Raw genomic sequence first — 24,339 nt, forward strand, 5'->3', positions numbered from 1 at the left:
GGGTGTGTGCGAGAATGTGAGGCCCCCAGCAGAGAGAGCAGCAGGAGAAGTGGTGTCATAGGGAGTAATCCAGGTTTCTGTAATGGCCAGGAGGTGCAGGGAGTTGGAAATGAAAAGGTCATGAGTGGGAGCCAGTTTGCTGCAAACAGATCTGGCATTCCAGAGCGCACAGGATAGGTGGTAGGAGTTTGTATGAGAGATGTGAATGAGATTATCAGGATTGCTGTAGCATTGAGGTAAGATTAATGTGGAAGGAAGGGATAAAGAGGGTGTAATAATGGTGCTGGAGCCTTGGCTAGGAAGGGAGACTGCAAGAGTGAGACAGGGAGGGAGTGCAGTATGATACTGGTGTAGGAGAGGTGATGTGACAGGCAGAGGAGGGAGAGAGCAGGGTTGAGTGGTGGGATAGAAAGGATGTGAAGGGGCAGAAGTAAATTGCAATGGGGAAACAGAAGAAGAGGGGAAGGGAGGCAGAGGGGAGAATGGTAGACAGAGGAGAGGAGAGAGGATGAGATGTAGGAGACTGGGAGAGAGGGGTAGAGGTGGTAGCAGGGGACAGAATAAAGGATTCGGAAGACAAGGATAAATAGTGGTAGTAAAATGAGAATAGGAGGAGGAGTGGTGGCTGAATGAGAGAGCAGTGAAATTTGCAGAAATAAGTACGATTTGCAAGTATTCAAAAAATGTGGTTATTGTATACAGGTTAACAGTAAGTCAAATATTTTGCTGCTGTTAGATGGAAAATTACAGTGTTAGCAAACCGCTAGTCAGTGCTATTTCATTAACTATGCTTCTCAATGAAACATTTGTTTGCCAGGAATTTGCAGGGTCCGAGTCAAAGTTGCATTGCAGGTGTTTTTGCAGAAAGTGAATGTATAGTTTCCTGATTAAGTGAGGATTGGAGAATATTAGGAGTGGTCAAACATTTGTAGTTGCAGTCCAAGTATTGTTGGTTTGTGTAGGTTGTTTTTATTTTTTTTGCATTTATTTGGTGTTTGCTTTCCGTTTCCATCTAGTTAAAGTCACAAACGGCACCCATAGAAATTTTCTCCCTTTGAAATCTTTTAACCCACTAATTCAGCCACACTGATTCAGCTAGACTACACACTAATATCAAGACCAAAAAACATGTGAATGTAAGCACATTGATTGATTGGATCCTCCCCTAGCCCATCACCAATTTGAAGCAATAAAACTTACACAAACAAATGGTGTGTGGGGATGAAACATCACACATTCCCCAAATAACTAATAATAAAACTTGCTTCACTCTGCTAATAATAATTAATACACTAGTCATACCTATAGCTAAGCATTCATGGAACAGAAAAAATAAGATTTTACTTACCGATAAATCTATTTCTCGTAGTCCGTAGTGGATGCTGGGGACTCCGTCAGGACCATGGGGATATAGCGGCTCCGCAGGAGACAGGGCACAATAATAAAAGCTTTAGGATCAGGTGGTGTGCACTGGCTCCTCCCCCTATGACCCTCCTCCAAGCCTCAGTTAGGATACTGTGCCCGGACGAGCGTGCATAATAAGGAAGGATATTGAATCCCGGGTAAGACTCATACCAGCCACACCAATCACACCGTACAACCTGTGATCTGAACCCAGTTAACAGTATGATAACAACGAAGGAGCCTCTGAAAAGATGGCTCACAACAAGAATAACCCGATTTTTGTAACAATAACTATGTACAAGTATTGCAGACAATCCGCACTTGGGATGGGCGCCCAGCATCCACTACGGACTACGAGAAATAGATTTATCGGTAAGTAAAATCTTATTTTCTCTGACGTCCTAGTGGATGCTGGGGACTCCGTCAGGACCATGGGGATTATACCAAAGCTCCCAAACGGGCGGGAGAGTGCGGATGACCCTGCAGCACCGAATGAGAGAACTCCATGTCCTCCTCAGCCAGGGTATCAAATTTGTAGAATTTAGCAAACGTGTTTTCCCCTGACCAAGTAACTGCTCGGCAAAGTTGTAAAGCCGAGACCCCTCGGGCAGTCGCCCAAGATGAGCCCCCTTCCTTTTGGAATGGGCTTTTACCGATTTTGGCTGTGGCAGGCCTGCCACAGAATGTGTAAACTGAATTGTATTACAAATCCAACGAGCAATCGTCTGCTTAGAAGCAGGAGCACCCATCTTGTTGGGTGCATACAGGCTAAACAGCGAGTCAGATTTTCTGACTCCAGCCTTCCTGGAAACATATTTTTCAGGGCCCTGACAACGTCAAGTAACTTGGAGTCCTCCAAGTCCCTAGTACCCGCAGGTACCACAATAGGTTGGTTCATGTGAAAAACAGAAAACACCTTAAGGAGAAATTGAGGACGAGTCCTCAATTCTGCCCTGTCAGAATGAAAAATTAAGTAAGGGCTTTATATATGATAAAGCCGCCAATTCTGACACACGCCTGGCTGAAGCCAGGGCTAATAGCATCGTCACCTTCCATGTGAGATATTTTAAGTCCACAGTGGTGAGTGGTTCAAACCAATGTGACTTTAGGAAACTCAAAACAACATTGAGATCCCAAGGTGCCACTGGGGCACAAAAGGAGGCTGTATATGCAGTACCCCTTTTACAAACATCTGAACGTCAGGCACTAAAGCCAGTTCTTTCTGGAAGAAATTCGACAGGGCCGAAATTTGAACCTTAATGGACCCTAATTTTAGGCCCATAGACAGTCCTGTTTTCAGGAAATGTAGGAAACGACCCAGTTGGAATTCCTCTGTAGGGGCCTTCTTGGCCTCACACCACGCAACATATCTTCGCCAAATGCGGTGAAAATGTTTTGCGGTTACATCCTTCCTGTCTTCGACCAGGGTAGGGATGACTTCATCTGGAATGCCCTTTCAGGATCCGGCGTTCAACCGCCATGCCGTCAAACGCGGTCGCGGTAAGTCTTGGAACAGACAAGGCCCCTGCTGGAGCAGGTCCTTTCTTAAAGGTAGAGGCCACGGGTCTTCCGTGAACATCTCTTGAAGTTTCGGGTACCAAGTCCTTCTTGGCCAATCCGGAACCACGAGTATCATTCTTACTCATCGCCCTCTTATGATTCTCAGTACTTTTTGTATGAGAGGCATAGGAGGGAACACATACTCTGACTGGTACATCCACAGTGTTACCAGAGCGTCCACCGCTATTGCCTGAGGGTCCCTTGACCTGGCGCAATATCTAGTTTTCTGTTCAGGCGGGACGCCATCATGTCCACCTTTGGTTTTTCACAACGGTTTACAATCATGTGGAAGACTTCCCGATGAAGTCCCCACTCTCCCGGGTGGAGGTCATGCCTGCTGAGGAAGTCTGCTTCCCAGTTTTCCACTCCCGGAATGAACACTGCTGAGAGTGTTATCACATGATTTTTCGCCCAGCGAAGAATCCTTGCAGTTTCTGCCATTTCCCTCCTGCTTCTTGTGCCGCCCTGTCTGTTTACGTGGGCGACTGCCGTGATGTTGTCCCACTGGATCAATACCGGCTGACCTTGAAGCAGAGGTCTTGCTAAGCTTAGAGCATTGTAAATTGCCCTTAGCTCCAGTATATTTATGTGGAGAGAAGTCTCCAGACTCGATCACACTCTCTGGAAATTTTTTCCTTGTGTGACTGCTCCCCAGCCACTCAGGCTGGCATCCGTGGTCACCAGGACCCAGTCCTGAATGCCGAATCTGCGGCCCTTTCATAGATGAGCACTCTGCAGCCACCGCAGAAGAAACACCCTTGTCCTTGGAGACAGGGTTATCCGCTGATGCATCTGAAGATGCGATCCGGACCATTTTTCCAGCAGATCCCACGTAAAGGTTCTTGCGTGAAATCTACCGAATGGGATCGCTTTGTAAGAAACCACCATTTTTCACAGGATCCTTGTGCAATGATGCACTGATACTTTTCCTGGTTTTAGGAGGTTCCTGACTAGCTCGGATAACTCCCTGGCTTTCTTCTCCGGGAGAAAACATCCTTTTCTGGACTGTGTCCAGAATCATCCCTAGGAACAGTAGACGTGTCGTCGGAAAAAACTGCGATTTTGGAATATTTAGAATCCACTCGTGCTGTCGTAGAACTACTTAAGATAGTGCTACTCCGACCTCCAACTGTTCTCTGGACCTTGCCCTTATCAGGAAAGCGTCCATATTTCTTTTAAGAAGAATCATCATTTCGGCCATTACCTTGGTAAAGACCCGGGGTGCCGTGGACAATCCAAACGGCAGCGTCTGAACTGATAGTGACAGTTCTGTACCACGAACCTGAGGTACCCTTGGTGAGAAGGGCAAATTTGGACATGTAGGTAAGCGTCCCTGATATCCAGTGACACCATATCGTCCCCTTCTTCCTGGTTCGCTATCACTGCTCTGAGTGACTCCATCTTGATTTGAACGCTTGTATGTAAGTGTTCAAATATTTCAGATCTCACCTAGCCGTCTGGCTTCAGTACCACAATATAGTGTGGAATAATACCCCTTCCCTTGTTGTAGAAGGGGTACTTTGATTATCACCTGCTGGGAATACAGCCTGTGAATTGTTCCCAATACTGCCTCCCTGTCGGAGGGAGACGTTGGTAAAGCAGACTTCAGGAACTTGTGAGGGGGAGACGTCTCGAATTTCCAATGTACACCTGGGATACTACCTGTAGGATCCAGGAGTCCACTTGTGAGTGAGCCCACTGCGTGCTGAAACTCTTGAGATGACCCCCTACCGCACCTGAGTCCGCTTGTACGGCCCCAGCGTCATGCTGCGGACTTGGCAGAAGCTGTGGAGGGCTTCTGTTCCTGGGAATGGGCTGCCTGCTGCAGTCTTCTTCCCTTTCCTCTACCCCTGGGCAGATATGACTGGCCCTTTTGCCCGCCTGCCCTTATGGGGACGAAAGGACTGAGACTGAAAAGACTGTGTCCTTTTCTGCTGAGATGTGACTTGGGGTAACAAAAGGTGGATTTTTCAGCTGTTGCCATGGCCACCAGGTCCGATGGACCGCCCCTTTATACGGCAATACTTCCATGTGCCGTCTGGAATCTGCATCACCTGACCACTGTCGTCTGGCAGATATGGACATCACATTTACTCTTGATGCCAGAATGCAAATATCCCTCTGCGCATCTCGCATATATAGAAATGCATCCTTAAAATGCTCTATAGTCAATAAAATCTTGTCCCTGTCAAGGGTATCAATATTTTCAGTCAGGAAATCCGACCAAGCCCCCTCAGCGCTGCACATCCAGGCTGAGGCGATTGCTGGTCGTAGTATAACACCAGTATATGTGTATATACTTTTAGGATATTTTTCAGCTTCCTATCAGCTGGCTCCTTGAGGGCTGCCGTATCTGGAGACGGTAACGCCACTTGTTTTTATAAGCGTGTGAGCGCCTTATTCACCCTAAGGTGTGTTTCCCAACTCGCCCTAACTTCTGGCGGGAAAGGGTATAGCGCCAATAATTTTCTATCGGAGGAAACCCACGTATCATCACACACTTCATTTAATTTATCTGATTCAGGAAAAACTACAAGTAGTTTATTCACACCCTACATAATACCCTTATTTGTGGTACTTGTAGTATCAGAAATATGTAACACCTCCTTCATTGCCCTTAACATGAAACGTGTGGCCCTAAAGGAAAATACGTTTGTTTCTTCACCGTCGACACTGGAGTCAGTGTCCGTGTCTGTGTCTGTGTCGACCAACTGAGGTAAATGGGCGTTTTTACAAGCCCCTGACGGTGTCTGAGACGCCTGGACAGGTACTAATTTGTTTGCCGGCCGTCTCATGTCGTCAACCGACCTTGCAGCGTGTTGACATTATCACGTAATTCCTAAATAAGCCATCCATTCCAGTGTCGACTCCCTAGAGAGTGACATCACCAATACAGGCAATTTGCTCCGCCTCCTCACCAACATCGTCCTCCTACATGTCGACACACACGTACCGACACACAGCACACACACAGGGAATGCTCTGACAGAGGACAGGACCCCACTAGCCCTTTGGGGAGACAGAGGGAGAGTTTGCCAGCACACACCAAAAACGCTATAATTATACAGGGACAACCCCTTATACAAGTGTTTTCCCTTATAGCATTTTTATATATGTAATCATATCGCCAAATAAGTGCCCCCCCTCTCTGTTTTAACCCTGTTTCTGTAGTGCAGTGCAGGGGAGAGCCTGGGAGCCTTCCTCACAGCCGAGCTGAGCAGGAAAATGGCGCCGTGTGCTGAGGAGAATAGGCCCCGCCCCCTTTTTGGCGGGCTCTTCTCCCGGAGTTTGTGAGATCTGGCAGGGGTTAAATACATCCATATAGCCTCAAGGGCTATATGTGATGTATTTTAGCCATAAAAAGGTATTATACATTGCTGCCCAGGGCGCCCCCCCCAGCGCCCTGCACCCTCAGTGACAGTTGGTGACTGTTGGTGAAGTGTGCTGACAACAATGGCGCACAGCTGCAGTGCTGTGCGCTACCTTATGAAGACTGAAAGTCTTCTGCCGCCTGTTTCTGGACCTCTGGACCTCTTCAACTTCGGCATCTGCAAGGGGGGTCGGCGGCACGGCTCCGGGACGAACCCCAGGGTGAGACCTGTGTTCCGACTCCCTCTGGAGCTAATGGTGTCCAGTAGCCTAAGAAGCAAATCCATCCTGCACGCAGGTGAGTTTTCTTCTCTCCCCTAAGTCCCTCGTAGCAGTGAGCCTGTTGCCAGCAGGACTCACTGAAAATAAAAAACCTAACTTAAACTTTTATTCTAAGCAGCTCAGGAGAGCCACCTAGATTGCACCCTTCTCGTCGGGCACAAAAATCTAACTGAGGCTTGGAGGAGGGTCATAGGGGGAGGAGCCAGTGCACACCACCTGATCCTAAAGCTTTTATTATTGTGCCCTGTCTCCTGCGGAGCCGCTATATCCCCATGGTCCTGACGGAGTCCCCAGCATCCACTAGGACGTCAGAGAAAGCACAAACAAAACTCTAAAAGCTGTGTGTGTAAATGCTAGGAGCTTAGGAAATAAAATCCCAGAACTAATTGCAATAATGACAAGGGATGATCTAGACATTGTGGCAATTTCAGAGTCATGGTACAATGAAAATCATGACTGGGACATAGCTGTACCGGGATATACTTTATTTAGAAAGGACAGAATTGGAAAAATCGGAGGAGGGGTAGCAATGTATGTAAAAAAAAAAGCATAAATGCTACATTAATTCAAAGTATTGAAGAAAAAACTGAGGCCCTTTGGGTGACCATAGAAACAGGGGAAAAGTCGATTATTCGTATTGGCGTGATATACAGGCCACCAGGTCAGGAAGAGGAACTTGACAAGAACCTATTGCAGGACATAACTAAAATGGCATTAAAAGGAGAGGTAATAATCATGGGAGACTTTAATCTTCCTGATGTAAACTGGGAGGTGTCTGTTGCTTGTTTCACTAGAAGTGGGGACATTTTAAATTCCCTTCAGGGAGCATCCCTCCACCAATTGGTGAAGGAACCCACTTGGAAAGACGCAATATTAGACTTAATACTTACAAATGGAGACAGAATATCGAACGTAAAAGTGGGTGAAAACCTGGGATCCAGTGATCATCAAGCAGTATGGTTCAGCATAAAGACAGAGACTGACTCATCCCATGCAAAAACAAAGGTGTTGGATTTTAGGAAGGCTGATTTTGTAGGGATGGGAAAATGTGTAAGCGATTCTTTGGCAGAGTGGAAGAACTTGGAAGCCGTGCAGGAGAGGTGGGAAATATTAAAATGTGCAATATTAAAGACAACAGACCTATGTATCAAAAGTGTTAGGAAAAACACAAGGAAAAGGAAGCCAGTGTGGTTTGCAAAAGAAGTAGCAAATATTGTGAAAGCAAAAGAGATGGCTTTTAGGAAATATATGCAGACACACAATAATGAAGACAAAGAGATATATCTTATTAGACAGAAGGAGACTAAGAAGGTAATCAGATGTGCAAAGGCACAAGCTGAGGAGAAAATGGCCCAGTCAGTGGGTAAAGGAGGCAAAACCTTTTTTAGGTATATAAGCGAAAGGAGAAAAACAAAAGGCAGAATAATAAAAGTAAAGACAGACACTGGGAGTCTTGTTGAGGGAGACAATTTATGACACAAGTACATTTACAGAGGAGAAGGTCCTAACAGAACTCTCAAAGCTGAAAGTGGACAAATCTATGGGGCCAGATGGGATACATCCAAGGATACTAAAATAACTTAAAGAGGTGCTGGTAGCACCATTGACAGAATTATTAAACCAGTCATTAGCTACAGGAGTAATTCCAGAGGACTGGAAAAGAGCAAACGTAGTCCCACTGCACAAAAGTAGAAGCAAGGAAGAGGCAAACAACTACAGACCAGTGAGTCTTACATCAGTAGTAGGGAAATTGATGGAAACACTCTTAAAAGAAAGAGTTGTAGATGATCTAAAATCCGGCAATTTACAGGATCCCAAACAGCATGGATTTACTGGGGAGAGATCATGTCAAACAAATCTTATTGACTTTTTTGACTGTGTGACTAAAGTGATGGATAAAGGTGGAGCCATGGATATAGCTTATCTAGACTTTAGTAAGGCCTTTGACACTGTTCCACATCGCAGACTGCTAAATAAACTTGAAAGTTTGGGATTGGATATTAGGATTATTGAATGGATAGATCTTGGTTGAAGGATAGAAAACAGAGAGTTGTGGTAAATGGAGTGCATTCACAGGAGGGAAATGTTACCAGTGGAGTACCCCAGGGATCTGTACTTGGACCAGTGCTTTTTAATATCTTTATTGGTGACATTGCAAATGGCATTAAAGGGAAAGTATGCCTTCTTGCAGATGACACAAAGGTATGCAACAGGGTAGACACACCAGGTGGGGTAAAACAAATGACTGAGGATCTAGGTAGACTAGAGGAATGGTCAAGAGTGTGGCAATTACAGGTTAATGCCAAAAAATGCAAAATCATGCACTTAGGTCTCAAAAATCCAAAGGCTAAATGTAGTATTAATGGCACTATACTGGAAACTACTGAGGAGGAAAGGGATCTAGGAGTCACTATTTCAGATTACTTAAAGGCAGGTAAGCAATGTAACAAAGCAATGAGGAAGGCTAGTCGGATGCTTGGCTGCATTGGGAGAGGAATCAGCAGCAGAAAGAAAGAAGTAATAATAATGCCACTGTATAGGTCATTGGTACGGTCTCATCTAGAATACTGTGTTCAATTCTGGAGGAAATATCTTCAAAAGGATATTAATACATTAGAAACTGTACAAAGAAAGGCAACTAAAATGGTGCATGGCTTACATCACAAAACATACCCAGAAAGACTAAGAAATCTCAATATGTATAGTTTGGAGCAGAGAAGGGAAAGGGGTGACATGATAGAACTTTCAAATATATCAAGGGTTTTAACAAAGTCCAGGAGGGAAACATTCTCCAAATGAAGATAAGCAATAGGACATGAGGACATGCACTGAGACTGGAGGGGGGGAGGTTCAGGGGAAATTTGCGGAAAAATTACTTCACAGAAAGGGTAGTGGACAAGTGGAATGGCCTCCCATCAGAGGTGGTAGAGGCTAAGACAGTAGAGCAATTTAAACATGCATGGGATAGACATAAGGATATCCTTACAAAGAAATAAGGATCAAATAAGGTTAGAGATAAAAATAATGTTAAAAAAAAAGGGGGGCAGACTAGATGGGCCAAGTGGTTCTTATCTGCCGACAAATTCTATGTTTCTATGTTTCTATGGTATTCATATATGATAATTAGCAGATGCAGTACAGCTTGCTGGTAATTGTTGTCCCACTAGTCAGTCATACCTATAGCTAAGCATTCATGGTATTTATATATTATAATTAGCAGATGCAGTACAGCTTGCTGGTAATTGTTCAAGGGTCGCATCACGGCAGGCCGCCCAAGAAGGTCCAACAGACCGAGTAGAATGGGCCTTAATGGTAGCAGGAGCTGCAAGACCAGCCTGTACATAAGTATGTGCAATCACCATTCTAATCCATCTGGCCAAGGTCTGCTTGTTAGCAGGCCAGCCACGTTTGTAAAAACCAAACAGTACGAAGAGAGATTCAGACTTCCGAATGGAAGCAGTTCTCTTCACATAGGTACGGAGAGCCCGTACCACATCCAAAGACCGCTCTCCAGAAGACAACTCCAGAGAATTAAAGGCAGGAACCACAATCTCCTGGTTAAGGTGGAAGGAAGACACCACCTTAGGTAGATAACCAGGGCGTGTTCTAAGAACTGCCCGATCACGGTGAAAAATCAGATAGGGGGACTTACAGTACAAGGCACCCAGGTCTGAAATGCATCTAGCAGAGGCAATGGCTAGCAGAAACAAGACGTTAAGGGAAAGCCACTTAAGATCTCCGGTAGCAAGGGGTTCAAATGGAAATTCTTGCAAGGCCTCCAAGACCACCTACAAATCCCAAGGGGCCACAGGTGGGACATAAGGAGGCTGAATGCGCAACACACTCTAAGTGAAGGTATGAACATCAGGCAGAGATGCAATTTTTCTCTGAAACCATACCGACAAGGCAGAAATATGATCCTTGAGGGAGGCTAGATGAAGACCTAAGTCCAGGCCTTGCTGTAGAGAATCCAAAAGCTTGGTTGTACTAAACTTGTAAGCATCATGATTGTTATTTGCACACCAAGCAAAGTAAGAATTCCAGACCCTATGGTAAATCCTAGCAGAAGCCGGCTTACGGGCCTTCAGCATAGTTTGAATGACCGCCTCCGAAAAACCTTTTTCAAGAGCCACTCCGTCAAAGCCAGTCGTGCCAGATCCTGGTAGACACAAGGGCCCTGAACGAGGAGGTCTGGTCGTTGTGAAAGTAGAAGGGGACGCCCTAGCAAAAGGCCCTGGAGGTCTGTGAATCAATGCCGTCTGGGCCACGCGGGAGCAATCAGAAGTAGTATGCTGCCTTCTTGTTTGAACTTCCTTATCACTCTGGGCAGTAGAGACACTGGAGGGAACACATATGGCAACCGAAAGTTCCACGGGATTGCCAGTGCATCCACGAACGCTGCTTGAGGATCCCTTGTTCTTGCTCCAAAGACCGGAACCTTGTGGTTGTGTCGAGACGCCATCAGATCTACATCCGGAGTGCCCCACTTGTCCACGAGGAGTTGAAATACTTCTGGATGGAGGCTCCACTCCCTGGCGTGCACGTCCTGATGACTGAGAAAGTCCGCTTCCCAATTGAGGACCCCCGGAATGAACACCGCCGATATGGCTGGTAGATGGCGTTCCGCCCATTGAAAAATCCTTGATACTTCCCTCATTGCCATTCGGCTTCGAGTGCCGCCTTGATGATTTATGTACGCCACTGTGGTGGCGTTGTCCGACTGTACCTGAACAGGTCTGTTTTGAATTAGATGCTGGGCCAGGTTCAGCGCGTTGAACACCGCCCGCAGTTCCAGAATGTTTATTGGGAGGTGAGATTCCTCCTTGATCCCCCGACCCTGAAGGGATTGTTGCTCCAACACCGCACCCCAGCCTCTCAGACTGGCATCCGTCGTCAGAAGGACCCAGTTGGAGATTCAGAAGGGACGACCCCCGATCAAATGTCGGTCCTGCAGCCACCAGCTCAGTGACAGACAGACCTCCGGAGACAAGGAGATCATGTGAGACCTGATCTGGTGAGGCAGGCCATCCCATTTGGCAAGAGTCAGTTTCTGCAGAGGGCGTGAATGGAATTGAGCGTACTCTACCATGTCGAAAGCCGACACCACGAGACCTAGCACTTGCATCGCCGAATGTATTGACACTTGCGGACGAAATAGGAAGTATCGAATCTTGTCCTGAAGCTTCAGGACCTTCTCCTGAGACAAGAACAACCGCTGGTTGTGGGTGTTCAACAACGCTCCCAGGTGCACCATGCTCTGCGCAGGGACCAGGGAAGATTTCTTCCAGTTGATGAGCCACCCGTGGGCTTTTAGAAACTGGATAGTCAGATCCGGATGGCGTAGGAGAACCTCTGTGGAATTTGCCAGGATCAACAAGTCGTCCAGATACGGTAGGATCCTGACCCCTTGACGGCGGAGTACAGCCGTCATTACCGCCATGACCTTGGTGAAGACTCGCGGAGCCGTGGTCAAGCCAAAAGATAACGCCTGAAACTGGTAATGGAGGTTGCCCACAGCAAACCTCAGGTACTGCTGATGCGACGTTGCAATAGGAATATGCAGGTAAGCATCCTGTATGTCCAGGGAGACCTATATCCCCAGGTTCCAAGGCCAGAACAATAGAGCGAAGGGTTTCCATACGAAACCTGGAAACCCTGACAAATTTGTTTAAGGACTTGAGGTTGAGAATGGGCCGGGAAGACCCATTCGGTTTTGGGACTAGGAACAGCGGTGAATAGTACCCCTTGCCTCCCTGAGCCAGCGACACCTGTACTACAACTCCTGTGTCCAGGAGGGACTGTACCACCGAATGAATGGTTTTTGCCCTCACCTGATCCGAAGGGACGTCTGTCAGGCAAAATCGATGAGGGGGACGTTTCTTGAAGGATACGGTGTAACCTTGAGTGACGACTTCCCATACCCAGGCATTGGAAGTTGACTTCAACCATTTCTGGGTAAACTCTAGAAGTCGGCCCCCCACCTTGGGATCCCCCAAGGGGAGGCCCGCCTCGTCATGCGGCAGGCTTGTCAGTTTTGGAAGCAGGCTGACGGGCATCCCAGGCCCGTTTGGGTTTGGGCTTAGTAGGTTTGGAAGTGCGTCCGTATTTCGGGTACGCCTGACTTTTTGCTTTTCCCAGAGGACAAAAGGAACGAGAGGAAGTACTCTTAGCCTTCGGCGCTGAAGGAGCAGTACTAGGCAGACATGCTGTTTTAGCGAAGCTAAATCAGCCACTATCTTGTTGAAGTCTTCTCCAAAAAGAATGTCTCCCTTAAAAGAGAGCACCTCCAGGGTTTTATTGGAGTCCAGATCAACGGACCAGGACCGCAACCAAAGAATCCGGCGAGCCAGGATAAATGTAGTAGAAGCCTTGGCCGCCAAAATACCGGCATAAGAAGCCGCCTCTTTCACATAATGTGAAGCTGTGACAATATACGACAGGCATTTTCTAGCGTGATCAGAAGCATTGGATGGCAACTCTGCCTCCAACTCCTGGGCCCACGCCTCTCTGGCCTCTGCAGCCCAAGTTGCTGCAATAGTGGGCCTATGCGCAGCACCAGATAGTGTGTAAATTGCCTTTAAACAACCCTCCACACGCTTATCCGTCGGTTCCTTCAGAGATGTGACAGTAGTCACAGGCAGAGCTGAGGATACTACCAGCCGCGCCACTTGCGAATCCACTGGCGGGGGTGTTTCCCAATTTTTACTTAGTTCCGCAGCAAGAGGATAGCGAGCCAGCATCTTCTTGTGAGGTGTGAATTTCTTACCTGGAGTTTCCCAGAATTCCTGACGTATGTCCACTAAGTGGTCAGAGTGAGGTAAAACTTGCTTAACCACTTTCTTACATTTGAACCTGTACGGTTTCTTCGGAACGGCATCAGGCTCTGTATCATCAGTGATCTGAAGAATCATCCTGATCGCCTCCAACAAGTCAGAAACATCTACCTGCGAACTAGCCTCCCCATCAGAACTATTAGGATCAGAATCTGAGGGGTCAGTATAAACACCATCCTCATCAGATGAGGTGTCTGGGACAGTGGTAGACTGTGAGGAACTAATGGCCCATTTGGATGACCCCTTGGTCTTAGGCGGGTGAGAGTCAGATTTCTTTTTAGACAGTGGTTGGTTTAAATGCTGTTACTGACTGGAGATTTGATCTGCCCAGGGCGGATTAACTGCAGGGACCATAATCTGTTGTACCGGCACAGGTGGTCCCATAGGGGGCGTAAGTTTAGTTAAATGCGTAGTTAATATAGAGGAAAATGTAGCCCAAGGTGGGTCATTTTGAACCCCCGTTGCCACTATTCCACTGGGGGGTAGGGAACCCCCAGAACATGAACTCTCTGCTGCCAAGTTTTCCTCAAACATGCCTGTAGCGTCACCTCCACACACTGTGGGATCAGCTCCAGCTCTGTTGCCCCCTGTAGCTGACATAGCTAAAAGCACAATCTCAGGCAACACAGTAAAATATCAGCAGCAATATACCTGACAAGCACCCCCTGTGCAGCTTACATATTCCGCAAACAGGGAATTCAAGAGGTATATGGTGACTAAAGATCACAAAGAAACATACACAATGAGTATACAGTATCTTGTGAGACGCCTATAACAGATAATAAACCTGACGCACTGAGCCCCCTCAGGTCATAGAATCTAGGGATAGCAATCTGAGTGAGAGACACGAAATGGAGGTCACACAGCAGTTACATGCACACACATATAGTCACAATGAACAATGCAGAAATTATGACATGCAATAAAGCTGCAGTGGACTAGCAATACAAAGTAATACTCAGTATAGCTATATAATTAGTAGATATATCAATGCACAGTAAAGACTGGATGTATATCACAGGGTACTTGTACTATATAACCCTGACCAAATACACTGTTTCTTAACTAACACTGTCAACAGACATGTAGAATACTTAAGTGTCTTGTAAAATGCACAGCGCTGACATGCAGGCTACAATACAAAGGATGATTTGCCCAAACAGTCCGAGGAACAGTGCTGCTCTGTGTAATGGAGCCCAAACACTGACTGGGAGTGTGGGAGAGCGATATATGCAGCTCCAGGGCGGGAACATTACTGTAAAGAGCGCCCTGGGGCTGGGGGAGGGGCTACAGGTCCAAGCCTTATCCCCCTGCTGGACCTCACCACTGGTACTTTGGGCTGTAATAAAAACTTTTATGAGGAAAAAACCGACCTGTGCCCTTGCCCTGGTGGTTTAGTGGAGTCTCTGCCCAACCACAGTGTCCACGCCAGCTCACGCGGCCCGCCTCTCACCGGCTGCACCGGACCACGATTTCAGTGGGACCCGTCTAGGGGACCCACTTACCTCCTCCGTGAGTGTGGCCACGCGATCCAGGAGAACTTCGGCGAGTGTGTGACTAACGGGGAGCAAACCGGAGCCTCCACTGTAAGTACCCGGCAACTAGGGCGCAGGAGTATACAGCGCCGCTGGGGGAGGTGATGGAGCTGCAGCAGGAGATGTCTGACTGACATCTATCACTGCTGCAGCCCTTGAAGTCTTCTATCTTCGCTTAGAAAAGCTCTCTCAGGGCTGCTGGAACAGCCCACCTGTTGTATGCCTGCTTACTGCATGGCACCAACTACAAAACTGAGCTCCTGAGCACGGAGGCGGGGTTATAGAGGAGGCGGCGCTATGCATCTTGGGAACAGTCAAAGCTTTGAGCCTGTTGGTGCCTCGGATCAAGATCCTACTCTACACCCCGATGTTATTCCCTGTGGAGCAGAAATGCAAGGTTGGTTTGATCAATTAGAATCATTTTTATTTTGTATTTGCAAAGAGATAGTGTGTCATGCCAAGGGCCATAGATTGTGTTGGGACCACTGGGCCCAAGTTCATAACATGGGACCCCCTGGCCTGGCATAACTGAAGTGCCTAAATGAGGCTGAAGTTAGCTTCTTAATCGGCCAGCTTCTTATTCACTTCTTATTCGAGCTACAGCTTCTTATACAGATCATTCAGTTTTGCAAGGGTTAATGAGTCTTGGGCAACAAATTTGACACCTGAAATCAACAGAGGAGGGTCCCTTTCATATGACCCACATGTATTTTGCCTTGTCCAACACTGGTTTGGGCATGAAATACGCTGGCAAAGTTGGAACATACACTATAATTTCTCATACGTCCTAGAGGATGCTGGGGTCCACTTCAGTACCATGGGGTATAGACGGTTCCGCAGGAGCCATGGGCACTTTAAGACTTTTTCAGAGTGTGAATTGGCTCCTCCCTCTATGCCCCTCCTCCAGACCTCAGTTTAGAAACTGTTCCCAGGCAGACTGGTCGCACTCTAGTGGAGCTCTACTGAGTTTCACTAAAAAAGACTTTATGTTAGGTTTTTTTATTTTCAGGGAGGCTGCTGGCAACTGGGACTTAGGGGGAAGAAGTAGGAACCAACTTCCTGAATAGGTTCATGGCTCTGCTTCTTGCTGACGGGACACCATTAGCTCCTGATTGGTACTGAACACTAGCTGCGGCTATGCGCTCACTCCCACAGCACGCCGTCACCCCCCTTACAGAGCCAGAAGTCAGAAGACAGGTGAGTGTACAGAAGAGAGGATCTTCAGTCATCGTGATGGCTAAAAGGTACCGTGCAGCGGGCAGGAAAGCTGCGTGATCATGCTACCCATTACACAGGCACAGCAGGGTGCGGGGGGGGGGGGGGGGGGCACCCTGGGCAGCATGAAACCTACTCAAAACTGGCTAAAAGGGGACATAAGATGCTGAGATGCTGAGGCACGGTCCTAGCCCCCGCCACTATAAATAATAGTGTGGAAAATTCTGAGGAGAAACGCACCATTACGGGGACGGGGCTTCCTCCTCAGTCAGCCAGCACACTGCTCAGCACCATTTTCTCCAAGGCAGGCTGCAGGGGAAGAAACGCTGGTCCTCCTCCACTTCTGAAACAAGTATCAGGGTGACAAAAGGGGGGGGGGGGGCAGAGTGTATTGGTGCTCAATTAATAACAATTTGGCAGTGTAATAAGCGCTAGAAGTCTCTGTGGACATTTTACATGCACAGGGATTTTAGTCACTGGCGCTGGGATGTGAACTGGCAAGTCTTTCTGTGTCCTTCTGACAGATTTTACTGTGGGTCTGTCCCCTATAAGTCCCGGAGTGTCTGTGGTGTGTTTGTGCACGTGTGTGACATGTCTGGGGCAGGGAACTCTTCCCCTGAGGGAGCCATTTTAGGGACACAGAGTTGTAATGTGGTGGTGCTGCCGTCACACCATGAGGCTGAATGGATGAAAGAATTACGTGATAGTGTGAATCATATCAGTAAGAGATTGGATAAGTCTCGTGCAGAAACCTGGAGAAAATCCGTGGAAGATGTGATTTTTAGTGGTTCTGTTTTTTCATCCACAGGGGATCCCTCTGGGTCACATAAAAGGTCATTTGCACAAATAGTACATACTGATACCGACACGGACTCTGATTCCTACGTCGACACTAGTGATTCCAGGGAAATAGATCCAAAATTGGCAAAAAAAATGTCAAAACATGATTGTGGCTATTAAGGAGGTATTAGAAGTTACAGAGCCCCCTCCTTTACCTCAGGAGAAGGCTTACTTTTGTAAAGAAAAGAAACTGAAGGTAACTTTTCCTACGTCTCATGAACTGAACAGTTTATTTGAGGGACTCTGGGCAAACCCTGAAAAACGAGTTTTATGGTAAGAACTTACCTTTGTTAAAACTCTTTCTGCGAGGTACACTGGGCTCCACAAGTCTGGACAATGGGGTGTAGAGTAGGATCTTGATCCGAGGCACCAACAGACTCAAAGCTTTGACTGTTCCCAGAATGCAGAGCGCCGCCTCCTATATCACCCCGCCTCCCAGCACAGGAGCTCAGTTTTAGTTAACCAGCCCAATGCAGTAGCAGGAAAAGAGACGACAACGGTTAGTAGCCACATATACCACACTCTCATGACAAGAGAAGTGTCAGCGGCTAATGCCATATCAACCCAAAGAAGCTAAGTGCGTCAGGGTGGGCGCCTTGTGGAGCCCAGTGTACCTCTCAGAAAGAGTTTTAACAAAGGTAAGTTCTTACCATAAAACTTGTTTTCTGCTGCGGGGTACACTGGGCTCCACAAGTCTGGACAATGGGGATGTCCTAAAGCAGTTCCTTATGGGAGGGGATGCACTGTAGCGGGCACAAGAACCCGGCGTCCAAAGGAAGCATACTGGGAAGCGGCAGTATCGAAGGCATAGAACCTTATGAACATGTTCCCGGAGGACCACGTAGCCGCCTTGCACAATTGATCAAGGGTTGCACCACGGTGGGCCGCCCAAGAAGGTCCAACAGACCGAGTAGAATGGGCCTTAATGTGAGCAGGCGCTGACAGACCAGTCTTCACATAAGCATGTGCAATCACCATCCTAATCCATCTGGCCAGGGTCTGCTTGTGAGCAGGCCAGACACGTTTGTGAAATCCAAACAAAACAAAGAGAGAATCAGATTTCCGAATAGAAGCAGTTCTCTTCACATAGATACGGAGAGCCCGTACCACATCCAAAGACAGCTCTTTGGGAGACAAATCAGGAGAGACAAAGGCTGGAACCACAATCTCCTGATTAATGTGGAACGAAGAAACCACCTTAGGTAAATATCCGGGACGAGTCCTAAGAACCGCCCGGTCACGGTGAAAAATCAGATGTGGGGAACTACAAGACAGGGCACCCAGATCCGACACTCTTCTAGCAGAGGCAATAGCCAGCAAGAACACCACCTCAAGGGAAAGCCACTTAAGGTCAGCTGAACCAAGAGGTTCAAATGGAGGCTCCTGCAATGCCTCCAAAACCACCGACAAGTCCCAAGGAGCCACAGGCGGGACATAGGGAGGTTGGATACGCAACACACCCTGAGTGAAAGTATGAACATCAGGTAAAGTCGCAGTTTTTCTCTGAAACCACACCGACAAGGCAAAAATATGAACCTTGGGGGAGGCCAGACACAGGCTTAAATCTAGGCCCTGCTGCAGAAAAGCCAAAAGTTTGGCTGTACTAAACTTGGAAGCGTCATAATTGTTAGATGCGCACCAAAGTATGAATGCCAGACCCTATGGTAAATCCGAGCAGAAGCCGGTTTCCGGGCCCGCTACATAGTTTTAATTAGTGATGAGCGGATTCGGTTTCTCGGAAACCGAACCCCCCCGAACTTCACCTTGTTTACACGGGTCCGAGGCAGGTTCGAACCTTCCCGTCTTGCTCGGCTAACCCGAGCGCGCCCGAACGTCATCATCCCGCTGTCGGATTCTCGCGAGATTCGGATTCTATATAAGCAGCCGCGCGTCGCCGCCATTTTCTCACTCTTGCATTGGAGATGATAGGGAGAGGACGTGGCTGGCGTCCTCTCCGTTTATTGTAGAAGACAGTTGATTGGTTGTTTATTGCTTAATTGTGGGGAGGATTGGGGAGCAGCTGTTAGGAGTACAGTGCAGAGTTTTGCTGATAAGTGACCACCAGTTTTTATCCGTTCTCTGCCTGAAAAAAACGCTCCATACCATATCTGTGCTCAGTGTGCTGCATAATATATCTGTGCTGAGTGCTCACACTGCTTAATTGTGGAGACTGGGGAGCAGCTATAGCATGAGTACAGTGCAGAGTTTTGCTGACAGTGACCACCAGTATACGTTGTCTGCCTGAAAAACACTCCATATCTGTGCTCAGTGTGCTGCTTTATTGTGGGGACTGGGGACCACCAGTATAATTAATATTATATAGGAGGAGTACAGTGCAGAGTGCACTGCTGTACCTACCTCTGTGTCGTCATCCATTAAGTATACTATCCATCTACATTCTATACCTGTGGTGCATTTTAGTTTTGCAGTTTGCTGACAGTGTCCACCAGTATACTATATATAGCAGTACGGTAGGCCACTGCTGTACCTACCTCTGTGTCGTCACTCGTCATCCATTTAGTATACTATCCATCTACATTCTATACCTGTGGTGCATTTTAGTTTTGCAGTTTGCTGACAGTGTCCACCAGTATACTATATATAGCAGTACGGTAGGCCACTGCTGTGTACCTACCTCTGTGTCGTCACTCGTCATCCATTAAGTATACTATCCATCTACATTCTATACCTGTGGTGCATTTTAGTTTTGCAGTTTGCTGACAGTGTCCACCAATATACTATATATAGTAGTACGGTAGGCCACTGCTGTACCTACCTCTGTGTCGTCACTCGTCATCCATTAAGTATACTATCCATCTACATTCTATACCTGTGGTGCATTTTAGTTTTGCAGTTTGCTGACAGTGTCCACCAGTATACTATATATAGCAGTACGGTAGGCCACTGCTGTGTACCTACCTCTGTGTCGTCACTCGTCATCCATTAAGTATACTATCCATCTACATTCTATACCTGTGGTGCATTTTAGTTTTGCAGTTTGCTGACAGTGTCCACCAGTATACTATATATAACAGTACGGTAGGCCACTGCTGTACCTACCTCTGTGTCGTCACTCGTCATCCATTAAGTATACTATTCATCTACATTCTATACCTGTGGTGCATTTTAGTTTTGCAGTTTGCTGACAGTGTCCACCAGTATACTATATATAGCAGTACGGTAGGCCACTGCTGTACCTACCTCTGTGTCGTCACTCGTCATCCATTAAGTATACTATCCATCTACATTCTATACCTGTGGTGCATTTTAGTTTTGCAGTTTGCTGACAGTGTCCACCAGTATACTATATATAGCAGTACGGTAGGCCACTGCTGTGTACCTACCTCTGTGTCGTCACTCGCCATCCATTATGTATACTATCCATCTACATTCTATACCTGTGGTGCATTTTAGTTTTGCAGTTTGCTGACAGTGTCCACCAGTATACTATATATAGCAGTACGGTAGGCCACTGCTGTACCTACCTCTGTGTCGTCACTCGTCATCCATTAAGTATACTATCCATCTACATTCTATACCTGTGGTGCATTATAGTTTTGCAGTTTGCTGACAGTGTCCACCAGTATACTATATATAGCAGTACGGTAGGCCACTGCTGTACCTACCTCTGTGTCGTCACTCGTCATCCATTAAGTATACTATCCATCTACATTCTATACCTGTGGTGCATTTTAGTTTTGCAGTTTGCTGACAGTGTCCACCAGTATACTATATATAGCAGTACGGTAGGCCACTGCTGTACCTACCTCTGTGCCGTCACTCGTCATCCATTAAGTATACTATCCATCTACATTCTATACCTGTGGTGCATTTTAGTTTTGCAGTTTGCTGACAGTGTCCACCAGTATACTATATATAGCAGTACGGTAGGCCACTGCTGTACCTACCTCTGTGTCGTCACTCATCATCCATTAAGTATACTATCCATCTACATTCTATACCTGTGGTGAATTTTAGTTTTGCAGTTTGCTGACAGTGTCCACCAGTATACTATATATAGCAGTACGGTAGGCCACTGCTGTGTACCTACCTCTGGGTCGTCACTCGTCATCCATTAAGTATACTATCCATCTACATTCTATACCTGTGGTGCATTTTAGTTTTGCAGTTTGCTGACAGTGTCCACCAGTATACTATATATAGCAGTATGGTAGGCCACTGCTGTGTACCTACCTCTGTGTCGTCACTCATCATCCATTAAGTATACTATCCATCTACATTCTATACCTGTGGTGCATTTTAGTTTTGCAGTTTGCTGACAGTGTCCACCAGTATACTATATATAGCAGTACGGTAGGCCACTGCTGTACCTACCTCTGTGTCGTCACTCATCATCCATTAAGTATACTATCCATCTACATTCTATACCTGTGGTGCATTTTAGTTTTGCAGTTTGCTGACAGTGTCCACCAGTATACTATATATAGCAGTACGGTAGGCCACTGCTGTACCTACCTCTGTGTCATCACTTGTCATCCATTAAGTATACTATCCATCTACATTCTATACCTGTGGTGCATTTTAGTTTTGCAGTTTGCTGACAGTGTCCACCAGTATACTATATATAGCAGTACGGTAGGCCACTGCTGTGTACCTCCCTCTGTGTCGTCACTCGTCATCCATTAAGTATACTATCCATCTACATTCTATACCTGTGGTGCATTTTAGTTTTGCAGTTTGCTGACAGTGTCCACCAGTATACTATATATAGCAGTACGGTAGGCCACTGCTGTACCTACCTCTGTGTCGTCACTCGTCATCCATTAAGTATACTATCCATCTACATTCTATACCTGTGGTGCATTTTAGATCTGCGCAGTAAATATAGTAGTAGGCCATTGCTATTGATACTGGCATATAATTCCACACATTAAAAAATGGAGAACAAAAATGTGGAGATTAAAATAGGGAAAGATCAAGATCCACTTCCACCTCGTGCTGAAGCTGCTGCCACTAGTCATGGCCGAGACGATGAAATGCCATCAACGTCGTCTGCCAAGGCAGATGCCCAATGTCATAGTAGAGAGCATGTAAAGTCCAAAACACAAAAGTTCAGTAAAATGACCCAAAAATCAAAATTAAAAGCGTCTGAGGAGAAGCGTAAACTTGCCAATATGCCATTTACGACACGGAGTGGCAAGGAACGGCTGAGGCCCTGGCCTATGTTCATGGCTAGTGGTTCAGCTTCACATGAGGATGGAAGCGCTCATCCTCTCGCTAGAAAAAAGAAAAGACTTAAGCTGGCAAAAGCACAGCAAAGAACTGTGCGTTCTTCTAAATCACAAATCCCCAAGGAGAGTCCAATTGTGTCGGTTGCGATGCCTGACCTTCCCAACACTGGACGGGAAGAGCTTGCGCCTTCCACCATTTGCACGCCCCCCTGCAAGTGCTGGAAGGAGCACCCGCAGTCCAGTTCCTGATAGTCAAATTGAAGATGTCACTGTTGAAGTACACCAGGATGAGGATATGGGTGTTGCTGGCGCTGGGGAGGAAATTGACAAGGAGGATTCTGATGGTGAGGTGGTTTGTTTAAGTCAGGCACCCGGGGAGACACCTGTTGTCCGTGGGAGGAATATGGCCATTGACATGCCTGGTCAAAATACAAAAAAAATCAGCTCTTCGGTGTGGAATTATTTCAACACAAATGCGGACAACAGGTGTCAAGCCGTGTGTTGCCTTTGTCAAGCTGTAATAAGTAGGGGTAAGGACGTTAACCACCTCGGAACATCCTACCTTATACGTCACCTGCAGCGCATTCATCATAAGTCAGTGACAAGTTCAAAAACTTTGGGTGACAGCGGAAGCAGTCCACTGACCACTAAATCCCTTCCTCTTGTAACCAAGCTCCTGCAAACCACACCACCAACTCCCTCAGTGTCAATTTCCTCCTTACCCAGGAAAGCCAATAGTCCTGCAGGCCATGTCACTGGCAAGTCTGACGAGTCCTCTCCTGCCTGGGATTCCTCCGATGCATCCTTGAGTGTAACGCCTACTGCTGCTGGCGCTGCTGTTGTTGCTGCTGGGAGTCGATCGTCATCCCAGAGGGGAAGTCGGAAGCCCACTTGTACTACTTCCAGTAAGCAATTGACTGTCCAACAGTCCTTTGCGAGGAAGATGAAATATCACAGCAGTCATCCTGCTGCAAAGCAGATAACTCAGGCCTTGGCAGCCTGGGCGGTGAGAAACGTGGTTCCGGTATCCATCGTTAATTCAGAGGCAACTATAGACTTGATTGAGGTACTGTGTCCCCGGTACCAAATACCATCTAGGTTCCATTTCTCTAGGCAGGCGATACCGAAAATGTACACAGACCTCAGAAAAAGACTCACCAGTGTCCTAAAAAATGCAGTTGTACCCAATGTCCACTTAACCACGGACATGTGGACAAGTGGAGCAGGGCAGACTCAGGACTATATGACTGTGACAGCCCACTGGGTAGATGTATTGCCTCCCGAAGCAAGAACAGCAGCGGCGACACCAGTAGCAGCATCTCGCAAACGCCAACTCGTTCCTAGGCAGGCTACGCTTTGTATCACTGCTTTCCAGAATAGGCACACAGCTGACAACCTCTTACGGCAACTGAGGAAGATCATCGCAAAATGGCTTACCCCAATTGGACTCTCCTGGGGATTTGTGACATCGGACAACGCCAGCAATATTGTGCGTGCATTACATCTGGGCAAATTCCATCACGTCCCATGTTTTGCACATACCTTGAATTTGGTGGTGCAGAATTATTTAAAAAACGACAGGGGCGTGCAAGAGATGCTGTCGGTGGCCCGAAGAATTGCGGGCCACTTTCGACATTCAGGCACCGTGTACAGAAGACTGGAACACCACCAAACATTCCTGAACCTGCCCTGCCATCATCTGAAGCAAGAGGTGGTAACGAGGTGGAATTCAACCCTCTATATGCTTCAGAGGATGGAGGAGCAGCAAAAGGCCATTCAAGCCTATACATCTGGACACGATATAGGCAAAAGAGGTGGAATGCACCTGACTCAAGCGCAGTGGAGAATGATTTCAACGTTGTGCAAGGTTCTGCAACCCTTTGAACTTGCCACACGTGAAGTCAGTTCAGACACTGCCAGCCTGAGTCAGGTCATTCCCCTCATCAGGCTTTTGCAGAAGAAGCTGGAGACATTGAAGGAGGAGCTAAAACAGAGCGATTCCGCTAGGCATGTGGGACTTGTGGATGGAGCCCTTAATTCGCTTAACCAGGATTCACGGGCGGTCAATCTGTTGAAATCAGAGCACTACATTTTGGCCACCGTGCTCGA

At 47.1% G+C, this 24,339-nt stretch overlaps 1 protein-coding gene across 2 annotated transcripts in view; it reads right to left on the reverse strand.

Annotated features, from left to right (window-relative positions):
* The window catches only part of ZBTB5 (zinc finger and BTB domain containing 5), an 88,433-nt gene that overhangs the window by 26,179 nt on the left and 37,915 nt on the right, over positions 1 to 24,339 (reverse strand). The window lies entirely within an intron of this gene.

The sequence above is a fragment of the Pseudophryne corroboree genome, chromosome 1 (assembly GCF_028390025.1).
Source record: "Pseudophryne corroboree isolate aPseCor3 chromosome 1, aPseCor3.hap2, whole genome shotgun sequence".
Taxonomy (NCBI): domain Eukaryota; kingdom Metazoa; phylum Chordata; class Amphibia; order Anura; family Myobatrachidae; genus Pseudophryne; species Pseudophryne corroboree.